Source organism: Haliaeetus albicilla, chromosome 5, assembly GCF_947461875.1.
Source record: "Haliaeetus albicilla chromosome 5, bHalAlb1.1, whole genome shotgun sequence".
NCBI classification, from domain to species: domain Eukaryota; kingdom Metazoa; phylum Chordata; class Aves; order Accipitriformes; family Accipitridae; genus Haliaeetus; species Haliaeetus albicilla.
The window spans coordinates 10147881-10167480 of NC_091487.1; the positions used below are offsets into that span (position 1 = coordinate 10147881).

General features: G+C 42.9%; 1 protein-coding gene across 3 annotated transcripts in view; it reads left to right on the forward strand.

Annotated features, from left to right (window-relative positions):
- Positions 1 to 19600, forward strand: part of AHNAK2 (AHNAK nucleoprotein 2) — a 77837-nt gene that overhangs the window by 21335 nt on the left and 36902 nt on the right. Inside the window, exon 1 of one of the 3 annotated variants that reach the window (XM_009919382.2) lies at positions 1208 to 1406. The exons of the other annotated variants lie outside the window; for them this stretch is intronic. The gene's annotated coding sequence lies outside the window, so the exon portion shown is untranslated. Of the gene's footprint in view, positions 1 to 1207; positions 1407 to 19600 lie in introns of those variants that run through there. 3 annotated transcript variants of the gene reach the window in all.

Consider the following 19600-nt stretch of genomic DNA (forward strand, 5'->3'; position numbering starts at 1 on the left):
CTTGTGCACCCATTCTAACCTTGGGTCCAGAAATCCGACGTCTATAGAATTGCAGGTACTGAAACGTATTCAGAGCCAACAGCATAAAAATCCCCAGCACAACATCTGCCCCACCATGAAATGAGGCTGCTCTGTAAACACAGGGGTTTTCCTTTGGCTGGTGTGTTTTTTACCTGTTCACATCCTGCTCTGGTGTGTTGGCAAAGCAGTTGGAGGGATTGCAGGACACTCCCAGAGCTGCTTATGTGTTGTTTGCATTTTGCACCCTCTCTCACCTCACACCTATTTGACAGCGTGCAAACGAATGGCCAAATACTTCTGTGAAACAAGGAAGCCCAGACTGAAATCTGTTGCTGTGATTTTTTTTTTTTAAAGCTTCAGGGTGGAGGAATCAGAGGATCAGTGGAGTTCCTCTGAAAGGGAGGAATCGGCTGTATTACAAATTTCTTTCCTTTGCAGGGGGTAGAGAAATAGAAACAGGTGAGAGGAGGGGCTGGGAATTTTAATAAATTCATTTCTGCTGGCACTAAGAGGCTTTCTTCATGTGTTAGGACACGCTGCAAAGGCAGCACTAAGCACACCAGCACTCCCACGCTGCAAGCCATGATAACGCTTCATTTGGTGTAAGGTCTGTCAGCTCAGCATTCGAGGTTTTTTTCAGAAAAAAATTAAGCTGCTGACAAAAAATGAAAAGGAAAAATGAACTTAGAGAGGACACTAGAACAGCCTTGAAACCCATTTGAACCACGCTGTTGTGACAGACCGCATCCTCTTGTGTGTGCATGCTTGCATGAGAATTCACTAATACATATAATGTTAATTACCCACTTATGTCCTGAAGCAAGGCTGGGAATGAATTTCAGGAAAAGAGATGTTTGTTTTGTGTGGGCGCCCACATCCCATATACTTTTGGTCCTGAGGAAATTGCCCCGTCTCTCCACCCTGCGTACGCTCGTGCCTGTAGCTGTAGGCAGTAAGCTGGGAGAAGAGACGGAGCTTACGGAAACCCGTGTATCCCCGTTCCTCCACGTCCCCCAGCATGGAAAGCCTGAGCAGCAACAAGCCCGGGGTCTATCCGCTGCTCCCGCCTGAGCTGAAGCCGTACAGCTGTTGCCTTAGTAGAGAAAGGGATTGGATTTCACAGGCTGTGTAATCTGCGACAGCGCTCTTTGGCTTGGGGATAGCAACAAGCCTCACCCAGGCTTAGCCATCCCCTTTCAGCCCGTAGAGGAACGCCCCGGTCGACATAGAAGGAAAATTGTTTGCTGAATTTCTGCACAGCCCTCCTTCCAATTGCTGGAGAGAGAGGGGGAGTGAGAAAGAGAGAGAGTTTAAGGCAGGCTCTGCACTGGTGTTCTGGGCTATTTCAACTTCAGGGCAACTTTAGAGAACTTCAGTTATTTTTGGTAAGTTCTTTTAAAAAAACCCAAACCCTCCTCTTTCTCTCTCTTTCTTTCTTTCTTTTTAATCTCTGATGCAGATTGCACAAGTTTGCAGTAGATGATGGGCTTTTAAAATTGAAAAGAGATGTGGGCGTGTGTGTTTTGCGTCCTTTGATACAGAAACTGGACATTCTGTTTATAAAGACATAATGTCGCCAGCTGCTGTACTTGATAAGCGAAACCTGAAGATGGTGTGTGTTAAGCGATACCGCCAGGGAAAAGTATGGCCAGAACGTCAGCCAAGGTGCATCCCACCTGGCGTAAAGCTTTGTCTCTTTCTTGTGTATGGGAAGAAGTGAGATCAGGGGTGAACGAACGAGTTCAGCCTGCTAAAAAGTTTCTGATCCACATTTTTAATGCAGGGGTTTCAAGCTCGTGCACTAAGCCTCCCAAAGCTTTCAGAGGGATGTTGGTTCTCAGTCCTATACACACCCCTCCATTCAGTAATCTCTATTCCAGATCATGCACGTTGTTTTTCTTACTTCCTCTGTCTGTATACTTAACCCACCGTATGATCTCAAAGATAGTGAAACTTTCTTTTGTAGTACGAAGAGCTAGTCCCGGTTGTTGCAATGAATTGCAAGGTGCAAGCTGCAATTTACTTACAGTGAAATTGGTTTCTGATGAATATGACTTTTCTGTTATTTGTTTGCCCCATAGATATGTTTGGACTTTTATAGTATCTGTGCTTCTACACAGGAGGAATTCTATTTGTGTGGATATTATATCTCAATAGGTACCATTTGCAACATATATATCACAATATACTGACTTGGCACTAGGATCTCTGTATGTTAGTGGTATTTGAGACTAAGATTAACCTTGAAGCATTTAAAAAACAGGTCCATAACCTTGTCAGTAGAAGTGGGATCCTCTGTGTGTTTCCTGCGAGGCTGCTGAGGCTACTTCACAAAGTGCTAGGAAATATGCTAGGTAAAATTATTCTCTCCGTCTGTCTAGGTCCTTTGCCCCATCCATGTACCTTAATATGTTTCTGAACACATGAATACAGATGATCAGGAGTAGGACTTGCATCTGTAGCCACCTGCAGGGAGAACACAAAGTACACGTCCTTAAGGCTTTGATAGAAGAGAGAAAAAACATTACTCACGTGAGAGAAACCCCCCAAAGTCTACTCCTCTACAACAAAAATGACCATTCTTCTTTATAATTTATGCAACAATAAACACGGAAAGTTGGAAGGTGACTCTTAAGATATACAGTACTTAGCTTATGATCACCTGTTGCATGCACGAGGGAAAACTTCTCAGTATTGCCTTGCTATATCTCTTACTATAATAAAGAAAAACTGTAAGGAATTTTGCAGATCCAAGCAAATTAGAGGAAAAGCAGTTTATGACAGCCAATTTACTTCCAAAATCTGTCCTAACATAGGTCTAAAATCCAGCATGAAAATGTTTCACATGTTTAACAGCACAGGAAAACTTATAACATCTCAGAATTTATTGGGTTTTATTAGCTATGTTTAAAAAGTGATAAGTGTGACTGGAACTTTTAATTGCAGTAACTCTATAACAATGGTGTTAACAATAACCCTTCAGCAATAAACTGAAAACTATAAATCTGCGCCAGGCGCTCTGCAGTGCTGACATGTTCCATGATGGCTGTAGCTTTTCTGTAGAAGTATGTAGATTTGTTAGCTAAAATTGCATTTTACTATCTTTGGTGTGGCACTCTCGTAAAGTAAACTCTACTATTATATTACAAGACTTGTGTAAATCTCTGACTGAAGTCGGTTTGACTCTAGTCAGTGCTCATAAGCAATCCATCGAGGATGGCTGCCTTCCAACCTCCTCTACAGTGAGTGTTAACGTCTTTTCAGTCGGACAGGGCAGCGGTAACTTCTAGCACTGATTTGCCAGGGGTTTGGAGATGGCACGTATTTTCTGCTTTTAATTGTCTTGGACGCTCAATCTGTATTCACAACTATGAGGTCAACATGCCTCTATTCACTTTTGGCTGTACTTGAAGCTCATCGGTGAAACAAAATCCAACAGTCTGTAATACATGGTCAGGGGAATAGCTATGATCTGAGTTAACCTCCTGTTGACTTCAGTGGGTTCGGTGCCCCGTGCCCAGAGGCATCCTCCACTGGGAAGCCATGCCAGGAACTTCACAGGCACTTCATTTAACGTTGTCACTGTGAGCGGAGGGAGTAGGATGTACAGCATCGGGATCTTACTGAAGTGTCATGTCATGTATGTAGCCACAGGAATGTATATTCCCAGGGTTTGAACCTCTGAAGATGCATAGAGCTTTGGGTTGGGTTTTTTCCCTCATTCTATGCAAGTATAAAACACCGAGGGTTTTAAGTGAGATTTTTTCCCAGGATTCCTCACATCAGGAGACCTAAATAATCAGAATATAAGGCAATGTATTTGAAAGGTGTGAAAGCTACTGGCTTACATTATGAGTAAATATTTGAGTAAATAGATTCAATTTATTATTTACATCTGGCTATTTTTGCATTCCATAATGTCTTTCACATCAGGGAGCAGCAAAATATGCGCTGGAAAAATCAGGGTTTCCACCTCTGGGAAAACATCTCACTGTGTTCCCGGGCTCTACGTTGCAGGCTGAATCTAAACCAGTAAGGTTTTGAAAAGCCTCGACATTAGCCCTGCTCTGAGCGAGGAGGGGGTCTGGCCCACTGCACCAGCCCAGGCAGACCAAGCAAGGGCGAGCTTTTGCTTTCAGGCAGTCTGCCACGGCCCTGAGCCCTAGTGTGCTAAAAACCTGTTTTCCTGACAACATCATCTAACAACTACTGCCTTTCCTGCTTCCTTTAGCTGTAACTTCCAATCTGCCCAGGAGGCCTTTCCCTCCAAAGCCAAGTGGTGGAGCAGCACCGAGCGATGTAGGGGATTCAGCTCCTGACGGGGCTAAGATGAAACCCTACCAAGACTAGGTCGTCATCTCTGCACAAGCGACAGAAATCAAGACAACACTCTTGTGGCAAGAAAGATCCTTTGGATGACCCTCAGCTGTGCCTAGCCCCGGTGCAGGAGGATTACAGCTGCACCTAGGGAAAACTTGCTAAATTCACATATTTCCTCGTCTCACTCTGAGTTTTAAAGTCAAGGCTGGAATTTGTTATTTTATATTGGAAAACAAAACTTCAGGCTAGGAGAGGACTTTTCATGTACTAAATACTTCCTACCAACATGTTTCCTTCCTGAAAGGAGGCTATAGGTAGCCAAGTACCTGGAAGTAACTGCTGACTTACTGCAGAGAATGGGTCTACAGTTTTCTATCAGAGAAGGGGAACCCGTGGGTTCACCATCCAAATCTGGCCGAACATGTAGTCCTGAGTGGCTGGAGCAAGCCAGAGTATGTTACGGTTATTATGGCATGTGAGTAAAAAATAAGCCAAGGTAACTGATAGGGGACCCATCTGCTCCCATGGCATAGGGACGGCAGCTCTGCAGGGAGCGAGTCCCAGGCCACGGTAACAGCCCATGTCCCAGCGAAATTCCATGGAGCAGGAATGCAAGTGCCTGAAGAAGAGCAGGCACCGAGCCCACTTCATCTGCCTAATAAAGATAGCAGTGTCTTCAGAGGGCAAAGTTATCTGTTTTTCAAAAACACAAACAAGGAGATAAGGTTTATGTGATTTCCAAGCCTGCTGATAAATGCTCGAGACTCCAAAGACACAGTAACTGTTCTTCACTGTTGGGCAAATGTTATTTTTTCTCTGTAGTTAAAAGAACAAACACCACTTGCTTTTGATAGCAGTGCACTGTGCCTGACATTCGCCGAGTCGGGGAGCAGCTGTTATCCATGCAGCCATCTGATTTTAAATACCTTTCTACCTGCCCACTGACCTCTCAGCTCTCCCTCCTTGAAGAGCAATGTGTTTGCAACCTCAGTCAACCAGCACTGAAAAGCAAAGGTTTCAAGCTGCATGTATTTCTTCCCATTTCTACAAGTCCTAGCTAAATAGTCTAATAAACTACTAGAGATATAAAATCTTCCACCTTGCAGTGAGTCCTGAAAGCTCACGTTTTATTAGTCCAACCGTCCCTAGTTTTCCTAAGTATCCCATACTCTGTACCAGCTGTAGAAAACTAATGTCATTCAGCTTTCCACAGGTCACCTCTTTGTTTACTTGCTGTGTGGTTTGCCCCAGCACCCAGCCGTTTGACTGTCAGCCAGGCAAAACGCTCTACTTTTCCCTCAAAAGAGGTACATGCAGGAACTTCTGTTTTCCTTGCCCCATGTCATTCTTATTTTAATCCAAAGATCCAGTCTTAGCAGAATTACTTGGAAGAGTGAATTCCAAAGTGGAAATTTTGGCATGAAGAGGAAACTCAAAGGACATGCATAGAGGAGCAAAAATTAAAGTGTAGTGGCAAATGGGATGCTAACTTTTCTACACAGCAAAAACTGCTTTAACTGATGTTTGCATTATATTCTGAAGGGAAAAAATGTCTAAGTGGGATTAGGCATCTTTATTTTGAAAAATAGATAGAAATCAGCTTTTGCTGAACCTCGGAGAAGTTAGCAGCTCTCCCTCAGATCAAACAAGCATCTAAAAGGTTGGGCTGTTTTTTTGGTTTGAAATGTGTGCGGGTTTATTGGAAGGTATATGAGCCAAAGATCTGTGAAACTATCATGAGAAAGCTAGTGGTTTCGATTGCTGATATTTCCTGGTGTGAGCTGAGCTTTCCCTATTCCTGCTTGTAAAATCAGCTGAAAGCAAATAATTTACAAGAACACAAAAATGTCATTAAGCATTCCCCAAATATTTTCCTATATGTCAGAGCTGATCAAATTTATGATTTAGTGAAAGGTTGCATTGATTTTTATATGAACTGTGTCCTCACACTCCTTAAGGTTGACTTTTTCACATAATGGGCTTGATTATGAGAAAAAAATGATCTGCGCAATGAATAGCTCGGACGACTCAGTGCCTGATTAAAGTAACCAGTTAGTCAGAGCCCATTTTGGAGGCAAACCGGGCATTTTTACATGAGAATGATGACTACAAGTGGCATTTGTACTTGTGGTCATGGATGGCTACAAAGACACCGAGTGATGCGTGCAGTTGTGATGCTAACTTATTAACCAGGCTCCCTATGAACAGACAGTGCTAGAGCGGTCATGAAGGGTAATACAGTTTTAGGCTCTGCTATCACTCTCTTCTTTTGGGGCATGTGTTGGACTAGAAAATGATTGACTGTGTAAAGTGGTGTAAAACAGACTTTTGAAAGTTATTTCACACCCAGGTATTTATAAGGGGACATTTCAGTGATTTACAGAGCTGGATGGAGGCAGGACCCCCACAGAACTCTTATGAAAGGAATACATTTAGTAATGGCACTGTGATCTTACATCTATATTTGGATTATATGTCCACAGTGGATTTAACAACTGCTTCAGTCAGTCTAGGAGGAATCTGTGAATGAAATGGTTTGGATAGAGATAGCAGGAGAAACAATATTTTTCTTTTTAAAATTATCCTTCCTCCGAGGTTAAAAAGAAGCTTTTGGAAAACTGCACTGTGTTATGCCAGGAAAGCTCATCACAGAGATTAGGGCATTAATTACCTAATTATAATGTATACATTGCATGCTTCACCAACCAAATATATAAACCTTATTTATTCTAAATAAACCCTAAAGCCCAGAGAATAAGCCTAGCACTTGCAGATAAGCTCAAGAATGAATGCAATCTCTCCTAAATATACCAGCTTGTTTCTTAGAAAGAAAACAGGGTGCTCGGTGCATGTGACAACAAATCATCCCTGGGTCTCATGGTGAGGAGATCAGAGCAGCTGTCAGGAGTCTCCGAGGAGCCCAAGCAAACTGTCCACAGCACATTTTCCTGGGAGCTCTGCCCCGTGCTTCCCCCTCCTTCTCTCCCTGTCTCCCTTTTTTCTGCTTTGCTACTGTGGATAAACAGTCCCAGTCCTGCAGAACCGCTCCCATCCCAACCATGTGGCCAGCTCTAGTCCATGGGGCTCCTCCTGGAGACCTGGACCATTGCTCCCCTTCTGCTGCTGCTGAGCACAGCAGGACTGAGAGCATGGGCTGGTAGTTGGATGCATGGGGTATGGCTATTCAGAGACCAGGCTGCTCAGCGAGTATTGGAAAATACAACGTCCCAGAGCGGCAGGATCTCAGCAGCTGTAGGTAGGGGGAATCTGGTAGCACAAATGTTGTTTGGAGGGCAGCAGTGTTTTGTCGTTTTGGGGCCAGCACGCATAACTGCATGTGTCAGCAAGCATTTACTGTATATCCAGTCAGTACGTGGCAAGACGACATCCCAGTCAACCTATGGGTCCTGGAGCCCGTTGCTGTACAAATGCAGAAATGTCTTTCTCTCTTGATTTAAGAAATGATGCAATCCCTCTCTTTCAGCATAAGACCATGGCTTGCCCAGGAGACAACTGCGCAGTGCAGCAGCCCAGAAGGCTGTGGCAGGCAGATGGCAGAGCAGATGGGTTGATGGTTCAGCAGGTGGGGTGTTTGCATGTAGGCAAACGGTGCTCAGCCCAGCAGCGTGATGCCAGGGGCATTCAGGGCACTCATCACTGGAGGGACGCAAGGTGTTCTGAAACAGAGGGGCTGAAGTAGCTGAGTCAGATTAACTTGTTGGATGTGGATCGTAGCTGATGGCAAGGCTTGGGTAGGAAAACCTGTGGGAAAAAAATTTATTTCCTATTTTCAGCTTCTTGAGTTTTTTTCTGAAGAAAAGTTTAAATTCATATAGCACCCATGAAGGAAGCTTGTGACAAGCCCACCTTGAAGCCCTTTCACAGGCTGGTATCTGTGGGGTCAGTCCAGCTGGCAGAGGCAGCATTGAGAGAAGATACCCTGGCATAAAGACAGGTTTGGGAGCAGGGGACCCCACAGCACGCCCGCTGCCACAGCCCACTGCCTCAGCAAGACTGCCTAAAGGTGCCTGCAAACCCTCGTGATGCAGTGGTGGGGTCAAAGATGACCTCAGAGCACGGACAGAAGCAAATGACAGGGAAAGAAAACCAATGATTTTGGATTATTTCCCAAGGGCACTGAGAAAGCAGCCAGCAGGGCCACACACGCACACGTCCAGCCACAAAACAGTGAAAATCAGCGTGGGTGAGACAACCCCGTGCAGCAAGACCCCCTCCTTGCCATCGTGGGCAACCACAGCCTTTCCAGCCCAGGGGAAACACCTTGTAGGTGTTGCATCAGACCCAGGTGCTGCGGAGCTGTATTGGCACATAAGCAGCAAGACGCGCAGCAGTCCTCACAGCGGTCAGGGTGTCCGGGGTGTTTCTGGTGACTGCTGCCCCAGCCATTCTCAGCTGTGTTTTATTAATTTATTTGCATTCCTTTGTGTTTGGGGCTCATTGCTGCTTCGTGTTCAGTCTTTGCCCTGCTTTGAAAAATGGGGATTTGAGTCAGCAGATCTCCACCCTGCCGTGTGATAGGGAAGCAGCGCTTTTGCAATGCTCTGCCAAGTTCTGACATGCGTTGAAAACTGGTCTTCTGCCAGCAGTCCTCCGTGTGGGGAACTGCAGGTAAATTCAGGTGCTGCATGAACACCTCTCCACTATCGCACTGTTATTTCATGGCCGGGGCTGACAGAAGTCACACTGGCACACACAGAGACAGCCCATGAGCCTGGGCCTGGGGCTGACATTTGCACTAGAGCAAAGGGAGGGCAAAAGAGGTATAAGAAGCCTTGAGCATTTTCTCTTTCCCACAAAGCCTTCTCTTTTCAATGCCCAGTAAGGGATGGAGAGGGAGCGAAAATCATCATCCTCTAATCCAGAACAGGAGCTGGCTGTCACATCAGCACAAACAGACCATGCTAACTCCTCCACTAACTCGGTTCTTGTGAGGAGACAGAGATGGACTGCGATAAGGTTTTGGCTCTTGGACACACTTGGAACTACGTGCAAGGCTAGCCAGAGCCTGCGAGCTCAGGGGAAGGGAGCTGGGACTTGCTAAGTTGGCACTGAAAATTGCAGCAAGGAGCAAAGTCCTTGACCTGGCTGCAATAGCTTTGAGGAGAAGGAGTGAGAATTTCCTGCTCCGCAGAGACTATGCAGAAGGCAATGTCTCTGGCATGCAGGCAGACTCGAATCTGTCAAACTTACTATTGTTGCACAAAAATGGCACAGCCCAGCCACGTTTGTCAAGACTTACTCTTGTCGTTTATTGCTGCTGCAGTCTGATGGCAGATTAAGGTTCCTACCGTGTTAAGTGATATATAGCCACCCACCCGGACGTGCCTTGGAGGACTTACAAGCTTTATATCAGGCAAGTTGAGCAAAACAGAGGTGGCAGTATTGAGGAAATAGTGGAAACAGTTTTACAGAGAAAGAAGGAAGGCTTTTTTGGGCTGCATTTTGGTTTATTTCATTGTCTAGAAGATCTCTGAAATTCTCAGTCATAACAAATCCCTGTTGCCTGGAGCAAAGCTGTGGATGCAGTTATCCAGCATATGGGTTCGTGCAAAGCGCTCGTGGTGCAGGCACATAGTATGACTGAGCATGAGCACTGCGATCTTGCCGCGTGTTGGATCTCCTGCTGCTCTCCTGCGGAGGGGCAGAGACCTCTGCTTGGAGATCTGAATGCAAAATGTTGTGTAGATTTGTTTTCTAGTCAAGAAAAATGAGGGAGTTCTGCAAAGAGGAGATAAATATTTTAGGCAACCTGCAGCTGCTAAAGTTTTTGTTCCCACTGTCATGCCTCTCAGGTGTTTGGGGGAGAGAAGGGTACAATGTGCAATGCTGCATTTCTTTTTAACTTCTGTCCAGCTCCCCTGAAGTACCCTTAGGTAGCCAGAGAAACACATTGCCAGTAGAGTTATAGCAACAGCAGCACAACACCTACAAGTCCCAGCTGGATTTTTATGATGACAGGCAGGAAAAATGGAATGGCATTCACTTCAAGGGTGAAAAAAAAAAGGCAAGTAAGAGTGTGTTCAACCACTCAGAGACATGGACTGACCTTGGGCTGAGAGCAGTAAGGATATTCTGCTGACAGGACATGATGTATTCCCATGGAAATGAGATTTACATTGCTTTTGGAAAATACATGGAAGTGGCCCTCCACACAGACACCATAGATAGCTTAATGAGAAAATTTTACATATTTGGACATCGTAGTCACAAAATAAAGTAAGGGAAAATTAATGCTAATTAGCCATCAGTCTTTAAGCAGACCCGAGTGGGTTCAAAGCAAGAACCATCCTGACATACCTACCTACCTTTTGACAAAGTAAAAAGGCATAGAGGCTTGTTTTAAATCTATACTTGGAAAAATCATGATGCAGTATTTTTTTTTTTAATAGTAGTAGATCAGTCTATTCTCTGCTCAGCTGAGTTACAAAAATAGTATTTTTGTAATTAGTGGTTCTTTGCAAACTCATGAAATATATATATATATATATACACATACACAATGCCTATCTGTATAAAAGTAGTATGTGCTTAGATGAGTTTTGCACTGATAGGCCAGTTGGCAAAGAAATTGCTTTTAGTTGTCCATTAGGGCTGGATTCAATAGAAATGTTGGCTGACTTCACCGCAAGCCTTGGAAACCATCGGAGTATTCAAGGCTTAGGCAGTCAGATGCCTGCTTTAATTTCTATTGACAAAGGAAAAGGAGGGATGAGTAAATGTAAAACATTTCCTTCCAGCGTTGAGCTAAGAGAGGCAGCGTGGTGCAGGGAGGAGGTGGAATCCAGGACATCTGGGTTGTATTTATTGCTGGCTTTGCTGCCAACATGCTTTGTGACTTTGAGCAAGTCATTTTTTTGCTTTGCTACCTTACTTTCTGTGAGGCAGAGAGAACTCACCTACTTTCATGTAGTGCTCTGGGCAGGTGCAGGGACTTTCTTGGTGACCATGACCAAATGCTGCAGTTGCCAAGCTGGCATATTCATATGCTCCAAGCAGTGCTGTCTCAGTGATCGATACCCCAGAGGATACAAGGGGTAGCTATGCCCTTTGAGAGCCCGAAGAGAAAGGTGCTCATTAAGGAGCACTGTGCCTGCATAAGTACGTATCCATAAGTACTAGTAACCAGTGCCTTCTGCTACTGCAGATCAGAAAGTCATTCAGAGCAGGAGTTGGGTTGGGAACCTCTTTCCCCTATACTTACAATCCCTTATTTCATTTACTACACAACTCCCAGGGAAGAGCAGTTGCTTTGGGTCTAAGTCACAGGGAATGAGGTGGCTATTTTGAAATGGTCTCTGTATGGTGCTCCCAGTACTCAGAGCTCTTTTCAGGCTCTCAACGTGGAGGAAAGAAGCCTGGCATATTTTTATTTTTTTTCTTTTCTGTAAGATGCACTTTCTGCCAAATGTGAAGAACTGAAAAAGCATGTGAAAGCAAAGAGAGAGTCATATATGGCCTTCTGCATGTCACCAGCAATTGCTCTGTAGTTCAGAAGTGATATTTAGGCTATAGTTGGAAAAATTCTGCCTATATCTTATTTGCCTTTGTTTTTCACTTTATACAACACTGACATCATAATGCTACTTGCAGTATACATCAGTTGAATCCATGGCTAATCTACAAAATGCTTGCATTTTTTTCTAAAAGTAATTTCTCTTAGAAGGATGCAGGCATGATTACTGTGTGTGGTGCTGTGTGGTCTGCTGGATTTTATAAGATGGAATCAAAGCTGATCTCAGTCCATGTCACAGTCTGAATTACAAGATGAATGCAATGTAGCATGCCATATATCAGTTTCATTGAGGCCAACAAATATCTTGCTTGAGTAGGCACACAATGAAATCTCAATACTTCGAGATTTGATCCCATGGCATGAAATGACCAGCAAGTAAGATCTGAGTCGTACAGATTTTTATAAGCTTCCGTTTATGGCATTGTCCTGTTTATCCTACTGATGGGTCAAGATGTCTTTCATGAACATCCCTTTGGAAATAAGTGGAACACTAGAGCTTGGGCAGACCTACCTCTCCACAAAGCTGTATACGATCTCTAGACTCTCTGCTGAGTATTGGGATAGATGATGGAAGAACTTGCCATGAATTATGATAATCATATACCTTTATGTACGGTACAGATCTGTGAATAAAGATGCAATATGTAGTCTACAGCCGGAGTAATTAATATCAATAGAAAACATTGATGGAAACTGATCTGTATTTATACACTATACAGCAATACTCTCCTTTGTGTTTTTCAACTCATGAAGGAAAAGGGTTATTAAGAATAACAGGGCAACATCAGTATAAATTTTGCCTGACATAATGTAGCTTTGTTGTAAGCTACCCTAGTTTAGGAATCACTTTAGCTGTATTGATTTTCCCTCCTCTGCAGGGTACATAATGTATTCTTCTCACATAACATATTTGGCAACCTGAATCAGTCAACTGAACTGGGGTGCAAGACATTTGGGTTCAACCTCTGATTTGGTGGGTGGTGCAGTCACGTCGCCTCTCTGTCTTTGCCTCCCACTCTCTCTCTGTCCATCCTCCTCTCCTTTTGGCTCTCCCCGTTAGTTTGACAGAAAGCTCTTTGGGGCCGACATGGTTCTCCATTGTGTATTTGTACAGCGTAATGAGGTGTCAGTCTTGGGACAGGCTCTTGGAAACTACCAAAGTATGAATTGTAATAGAAATAAATTAAGTGAATACCAGTGTCCTAGGTGTCAAGGCAGAGTGTAAAAATGATCTCGAGTAAAGTGGTCTGAATGTTTTAAAGTGTGATCCAGAGCTTCTTCAGACTTCAGAGGCTTAAATCCATCCCTTAACATGCAGCCAGGACTTCCTGCAATGTAGTCTAGTCCTGCACAGGCAACTTGGAGATGTGAAATAAAAGATGTACTTGAATCATCGTGGGTTAAAGCCGGTTATTCCCACAGTTCCCATTTCCTAATGTTTTCCACTCATGATGTTCTTCTCTTTTAATGTTCATAGTAACTTGTGCCAAAAAAGGTGTTTCCTATCATGTTCTCCTCACATTGTGTGTTGTGGTTTTGGTTTTTTTTTATTATTCCATATTTTTAATCCCCAGAGAGCTAAGGTTAGTCATAAACATGCTTTTGGCTATCAGATTCATGTGTGGTTTGCTATAGCAACAAACAAAAGCATTAGTCAGAAACTGGCATGAAGCTATAAACACATATTTTTTTGTGATATTACCCAGAGTTAGCTTAATTTATGTGGTACACTGTTGCCACAAAAGTGCATCGTAGTTAGACTATTGTGCTTGTTGAATAGGAACTTCATAGAAAACCCGAGGAATATATTACAGAGAAATAAGCAAGTCTGTTAACTGATGTTGTCATCTGAAGATCACAAGCCAAATTCTGCTATTGCACTGGTATAAATCCAGCTGAACTCCTTCAGAATACACATTTAGATCAGAGGACAAAATCTGAATCTATATCTATTGAACAACAGGAAAATTATCATCATGACAACAAACACTCACGTTGCCTTTGCTGTTTTCACCTCCATAATTTTACTGCAGCAAAATGATTAGAGGTAAGCATTATCAGATTGCGGTAGATGGTTTAAGTTCACTGCCAACACACTTGGAAAACATTATCTGCAGCATGGCAGGGAGAGCGAGGCTTAGTTAAAGATAGTCTCTCTCCAGCTGTGCCTGTGCAGCGCTGGGAAGGTGCAGTTTGTGCAGAGCTGGTGTCCTTCCAGCCTGTCTGGGGAAGGGGAGGGGTGGCTTGTGCAGCAGGGACTGACTTTCCTGGGGAGTTGGTTGGGTTTGTACAGCCTTCACTGAAATCCCACAGCTAGACAGCTACTGGTCCCTGAGCCAGCTAGTTTAAAGGTTGCTGTGAAGGCGCTACAGAAGCGGTGATTTTTGCCTAGGCGGAGTAGGCATATTTCTGTTAATGTTTTATTCCAACCATTTGTCTTCTCTCCACTGCACCTTTTCAGGAACATGAGCCGTCCTTTTTTTTGACAGCTGCATTTAATAAAAAACACATACATGAAAAATGTGTTTTCCAGTATCCCTGAGCTGGCACTGCTCAGTGAGGAGAACTTAAACTTCCCTAGAAATTTTTCAGATACATTTTCAGCCCCCTCTCTTCAGATGTGTAGCTGTGAAGTGTTTGTGACCTTCCCTGCTGCAGAGGTGTGCAGAGTAACGTGTAAGTCATATACACATGTGCCCAAGTGATAAGAGTAACAAAACCCTCAGAGCCTTCTTGTACCTACCAGTCCAGAAGTTTTTAACTGGGCCAGTGGCTCCAGCTGCAGAAGATAATCCCACAGCAACATGAAGTTTGCACATGCGGGCAGAGGCCTTCTGAGAATGGGCTTTTGAAGTCCAGGGATCAAGAACAAGTCCTAGCACGAAGCATTGGCCAAGCTGTGTTCCAAAACCAAAGACTTCTTTTCCCGAACCGAACCTGTAAGCAGAAGAACATGCCTCAGGAGATCCTACACTTTAGCTCTGGCTCTGTTCACTGTGCTTTGCTTAGTGTTGTTGGTTCTGGGTCCTACGTACTTGAGACCCTGGCGTCTTTTCAAAACCTTTTGAGATAACCTTAACACGGTAGATTTACCTGGTGTGGAAGTGTAAAAGGGCCTGGTTTTCAGTAAGTAGCTGCTGAAGTAGGACTTACTCTGGCTACACGTGGGTTATCTTTGCCCTTTTCCTATCTGGGCCCAGTTGCATCAAGCCCTGCATTGAAAGATGTCAAACACTCGATTTCTCTGAAAACAGGAGAGCTCTGGCTGTTTGCCTTTTTCAAAGATCAGCCCAGTGCTTTTCTGTTTCCTTTACTGCCTGTTGGTCAAATGGGGACAGAGCTTCCCCATAAGACTGTTCAAAGTATTTACAATGAAGAAAAAACAGTGTAGATGCAGAATGCTGTCAAAACTGACCCCAACAGCACTATATAAAGCAAATATTTCAGTCATTGCTAAAATGTTGACATCTCAGTTAATGGAGGACTTTGGGTCTGCAGTATTTAAAAATGTCACAGTAAGGTGGTGGTGGAGCTTTTTATTTGTTGACAGTAAAGTGAAAATTATTCGACCTTGTAAACAGCAGACAGGATAATTTCACGGTAGCAATCGTTTTCCTTTTCTGGCTTTATTGACTGTAAGCTGTGTGTGGTGGTGGGGCAAGGAACGCAAACACACCTTCCTTAGCAGAGAGCAATAGTCTCTCTGCTGCACATGATGAACTGCAGCGCACAGACAGAAAGCAGAGTCCTCACTGGGGCCATTGGATGAGCCAGGGTACAAGAGAGCACAAGTAGTAAACCACCATTGGTTTTAAAATACTCTTTGCAAGGATGTGCGGAAGAACCTACAGATGGACTGAGGGGCATCTCCAGGTGCCTCCCATTCTATCCACTTCCACTCAAACTCTCCACAGCTCTGCAAATCGGGTGGTTGTTGCCATTCTGCAAAGTGGGGAAAAGCCGCTGGATTGTCCTCCTGTTGCACAGATTTAAATTACTCTAAAGAAGCCACCTGAGAGAAGAATCAGATCCACCTACTTGCAGTAGATCTCAAAGACTGTAACTGAAGCCCTGGGGTCTTCCTTTTCCTTATGCTAGCTTTGTAGTGGTACAAGTCTGTTGATTTCAGTAGAGCCCTTCATCTAGCTAAAGGTCAAAATGTAATTTACTCTCCCTGATACATTTGCCTTAATCTAGTGCAGCTGTTCATCGAGAAAAACATTACCATGTGCGTTCAAAGAGAATGCATCCTCTTTTAACTGAGTTAAGGAATATTGAACTTGTGTGTGAATAGACCATTATGATAAAGAAACAGTTACTCATCTCCATAAGATATCATTATTTTCTTATTACAGAGATGCTTTGAATGTTTGGAAATGTTATGAATCAGCCTTAGGGTTGATAATCAAATCCAAGAAATAGTCATCTTAGTGCTTTCAGACAACTCCACCCAGATCAATTCATTCACCAGTTACCACGTGGATGAACTGCAGTGTAGTTACTTTCTCCCCATTTGAGTGTTTAATCAAAAAGAAATCCAGAACTGCAGTAACGAGTCTTCAAAAAAATGGTTTCTCCCTATCATTTGTGCTAGCCTCTGTGAAACGTAAAACTGAAAAATATTTCCTTAACTAAACTGTGTTTTCCTCTAATCTATTAGGCAAGCATGCTGGTTTGTTATTTTTGGGTGCCTCAGAACTGGCTAGAAGATGCAGAGAGGGAAAATGAGCACTGAATCATTTAAAAACCACATGCAAAGATTCAAATATTCTTTTTTTCAAAAATATAATGCAACAGAAGTTTGTCATCTTCAGTTTTTCCTTCTATAACTTAACATGCGCTTAAAATTCCAATGCTTTTCAGTCTTACATATCTAATTATTTCTAATTTCAAACAGTAAAGATTAAGTTCACAGATTTAATTTGTAAAAGAAGATAGTTATCAAATGGCAAGTTTAGAAAATGCTGGGATGAGGTATACATCTGCTAGGGAAAGACGTTCAAAAAAGGTGAGAACCAATGAACCGAAATAAGGAGACATCATTTTTGAAAAGAATTTGGTAGGTCATCTGTTGAATTCTTTAGAAATCTGACTTTTTTTGGACTGAAACCCAAGTTTATAGTCCATTTATTCAGATTTGAATTACATTGATATGAACAGAACTGTACTAATTAAATTATTTATCTGACTTGATGGATTAATTTATCTGTAAATGAGCTTTTATGCTTTTGTAAACTCAGTCTGCATCCAGAAATTCTCTCTAATTTTAAAGGGACTCTCTTACACCACACAAACAAAAGAGAAAATGAGCTGTGCCAAATACTATTTTGCTACCACCACTGTTTATTGACAGAAAATATTTTTATCTTAACAAAGTGAGGGAACTGCTAACTTTATCTTTGACATAAAATATTTTCCCATAATAATTTTCTGTCACCTTTTTCCCATATCTCTTGTATTACATATACATAAAGGAATTTAAAAGCTTAAAAGATATTTTCTTCTATGGTGATTTACATCCAAACAAGTTGCCCAGGGAATTTTCTCTCAAACTGAAAACCTGTTTCCAAGGGCAGATGTTTATATAAAAGCCCCCATAAAAGGTTGTGGAAAAAATACAAGGTTTTTGCTGCATTCCTCTTTTGAGAGGAGCTATGCCCAGTATACCAGAGAGAGGGCCAAAGTAACATCACTCCATTAATATTGCTGCATCTGGGCGCTTAATTTTGCACTAGATTTTATCAATGGAGTAAAGAGAAATGAAAGTCTTCCTAGACCATACGGATCTTTAAAGTGAACTCTCTCTCTATATATATGTACATATGTATATGTTTGTATTTATATATAAATACAAAAATTTTTACTGCGCATTGATTCTGATGGGGATATTTTTAAGCAGTGGTTTGGAAGAACAGTTTGGGCTGAAAAGTCTGTTTGTGATTTGGAGTGGTAAGTGCCATTTCTATAAAGCCTGTATCAGTTGCTTTGGGCTTTTTGTATAATGTTAGTAGATCCTCTATTCTTATCTTAAAACCTATTCTTAGGGGACAAATGTGCTCTCTACTAAAAGCACCAAGAACTAGCATCTTCCTTTAATGTGTCAGAGAGAGGACAAAGAGTAGTCAACTTCCCTTGCTACCTCTCTGGGTCAGTACTGGGCTCCCTTAAGAGACAGCTTGGGGTTACGGCCACTGCTTCTCAAGCAATACAGACTCTGCGGCCAGAGAAATTGAGTTTCCAGGGCTGCCAATCAAGCTTACATGGGCAGAACGATCATTTTTAATAAATGTATTCATTTGATTCATTTCTAAATCTGAGCAGGGCTGTGTTTTGGCAGTGGAACAAGCAATCTGCTCTGGGAGAAGCCTGGATTCTTGGGGGGGTGAATCAGCGAGGAGAAGGAATGTGGGAAAGTTAATTTTCATGAGCTTTATGGGCCTTATCTGCAACAGGCACCCACCTGCCTCTGCTTCTAGGCAAGTCATGATAAGAGCTGAGTTCACAGCTATCTAACAGGGAGGATAGTAGGTATCAACTGCCCCTGGCTCCGAGACGAAGGCAGCTTTGCATTCACTTTCCAAGTCTAGTTTGTTATGTAGGTGAAGGGATTTCTTTCAGAGGGAAAAAAGCTGCAACGTGCCTAATCAATGTATAGGATAACCAAATAACTGCAGAGTAGTTTCTGCTGGGGTTTCTGAAGCTGGTGAGCAAGTGAGAGCACTTCACTTGCAACATGCCCCTGAAGTCCTTCTTGAAATCCAGACTATCCAGAGGGACAGTGACACCCTAGGACATTTTAGCTGGGTATCCATGCAACTATTTACAGCACTGGTAGAGAATCAATCACAAGTAAAAACAGTGTATCTTAAGAGATAAAACTGTTGAGAGTCCCGGGAGATAAAACTGTTGAGGACCACAGTAGATTAGACCAGTCTTTATGGCTTTATTTGGCTATGAATCTTTAAATCACTTTTGCCCCATCCAAAAGGGTGGTAAGCAATTTTTGTTCAGACTGGGAGCTAGGACATATATAACAACAATTGCTAAAAAGTGGTTCTCTTCCCTTACTGACTTTGTGAGAATAGAGGACCTGCAGTCCTGGAAAAATCGCAATTGATAATTATCAGAGAGGGTCCTAATGTCACATCATCATCACAATAATTATACACCAGAACACCATGGGAATTTATGCAGGAAGTAAAACACACATTGGAAACCCATTCTGTCACGTAAAACCTCAGAGAGGAAAATTCCTGCCTAAGACAAGCAAACACACAGACACAGGGCAGGACATTACACCTACCCTGCAGGCAATTGATAATGCAGAACCTGTGCTTCTGAGAGAGAACCATTCAGTAGGGGAAACAGCACTGAACTTCTGGTCGTCTGGTGGGTGCCATGAGCATTTCTCCAGCTGCCTTTTCCACCCTGCCACTTGCAGCTGTATTTTAACTAGCGAGAGCGGGGGGAGGGACCAGGAGAGAGAAATTCAGGTATCAACCACTGCCGCCTGCTTTTGCTGTCTCTTTTGGACATCATTCTAATCATGTTCTCACAACAAACTTTGGTTGAGAGCTTATTTTCAAACACTGTGTTACTCCTAGGAAACATTACTCTTTTTTAGCAACAGGTGAAATATTGGACTAATAAAATATTTTAGTAAATATTTTATTCTTGTACCAGAAGAGTTATGTGGATCTGGCCAAGCTACATTTCCTATATAGC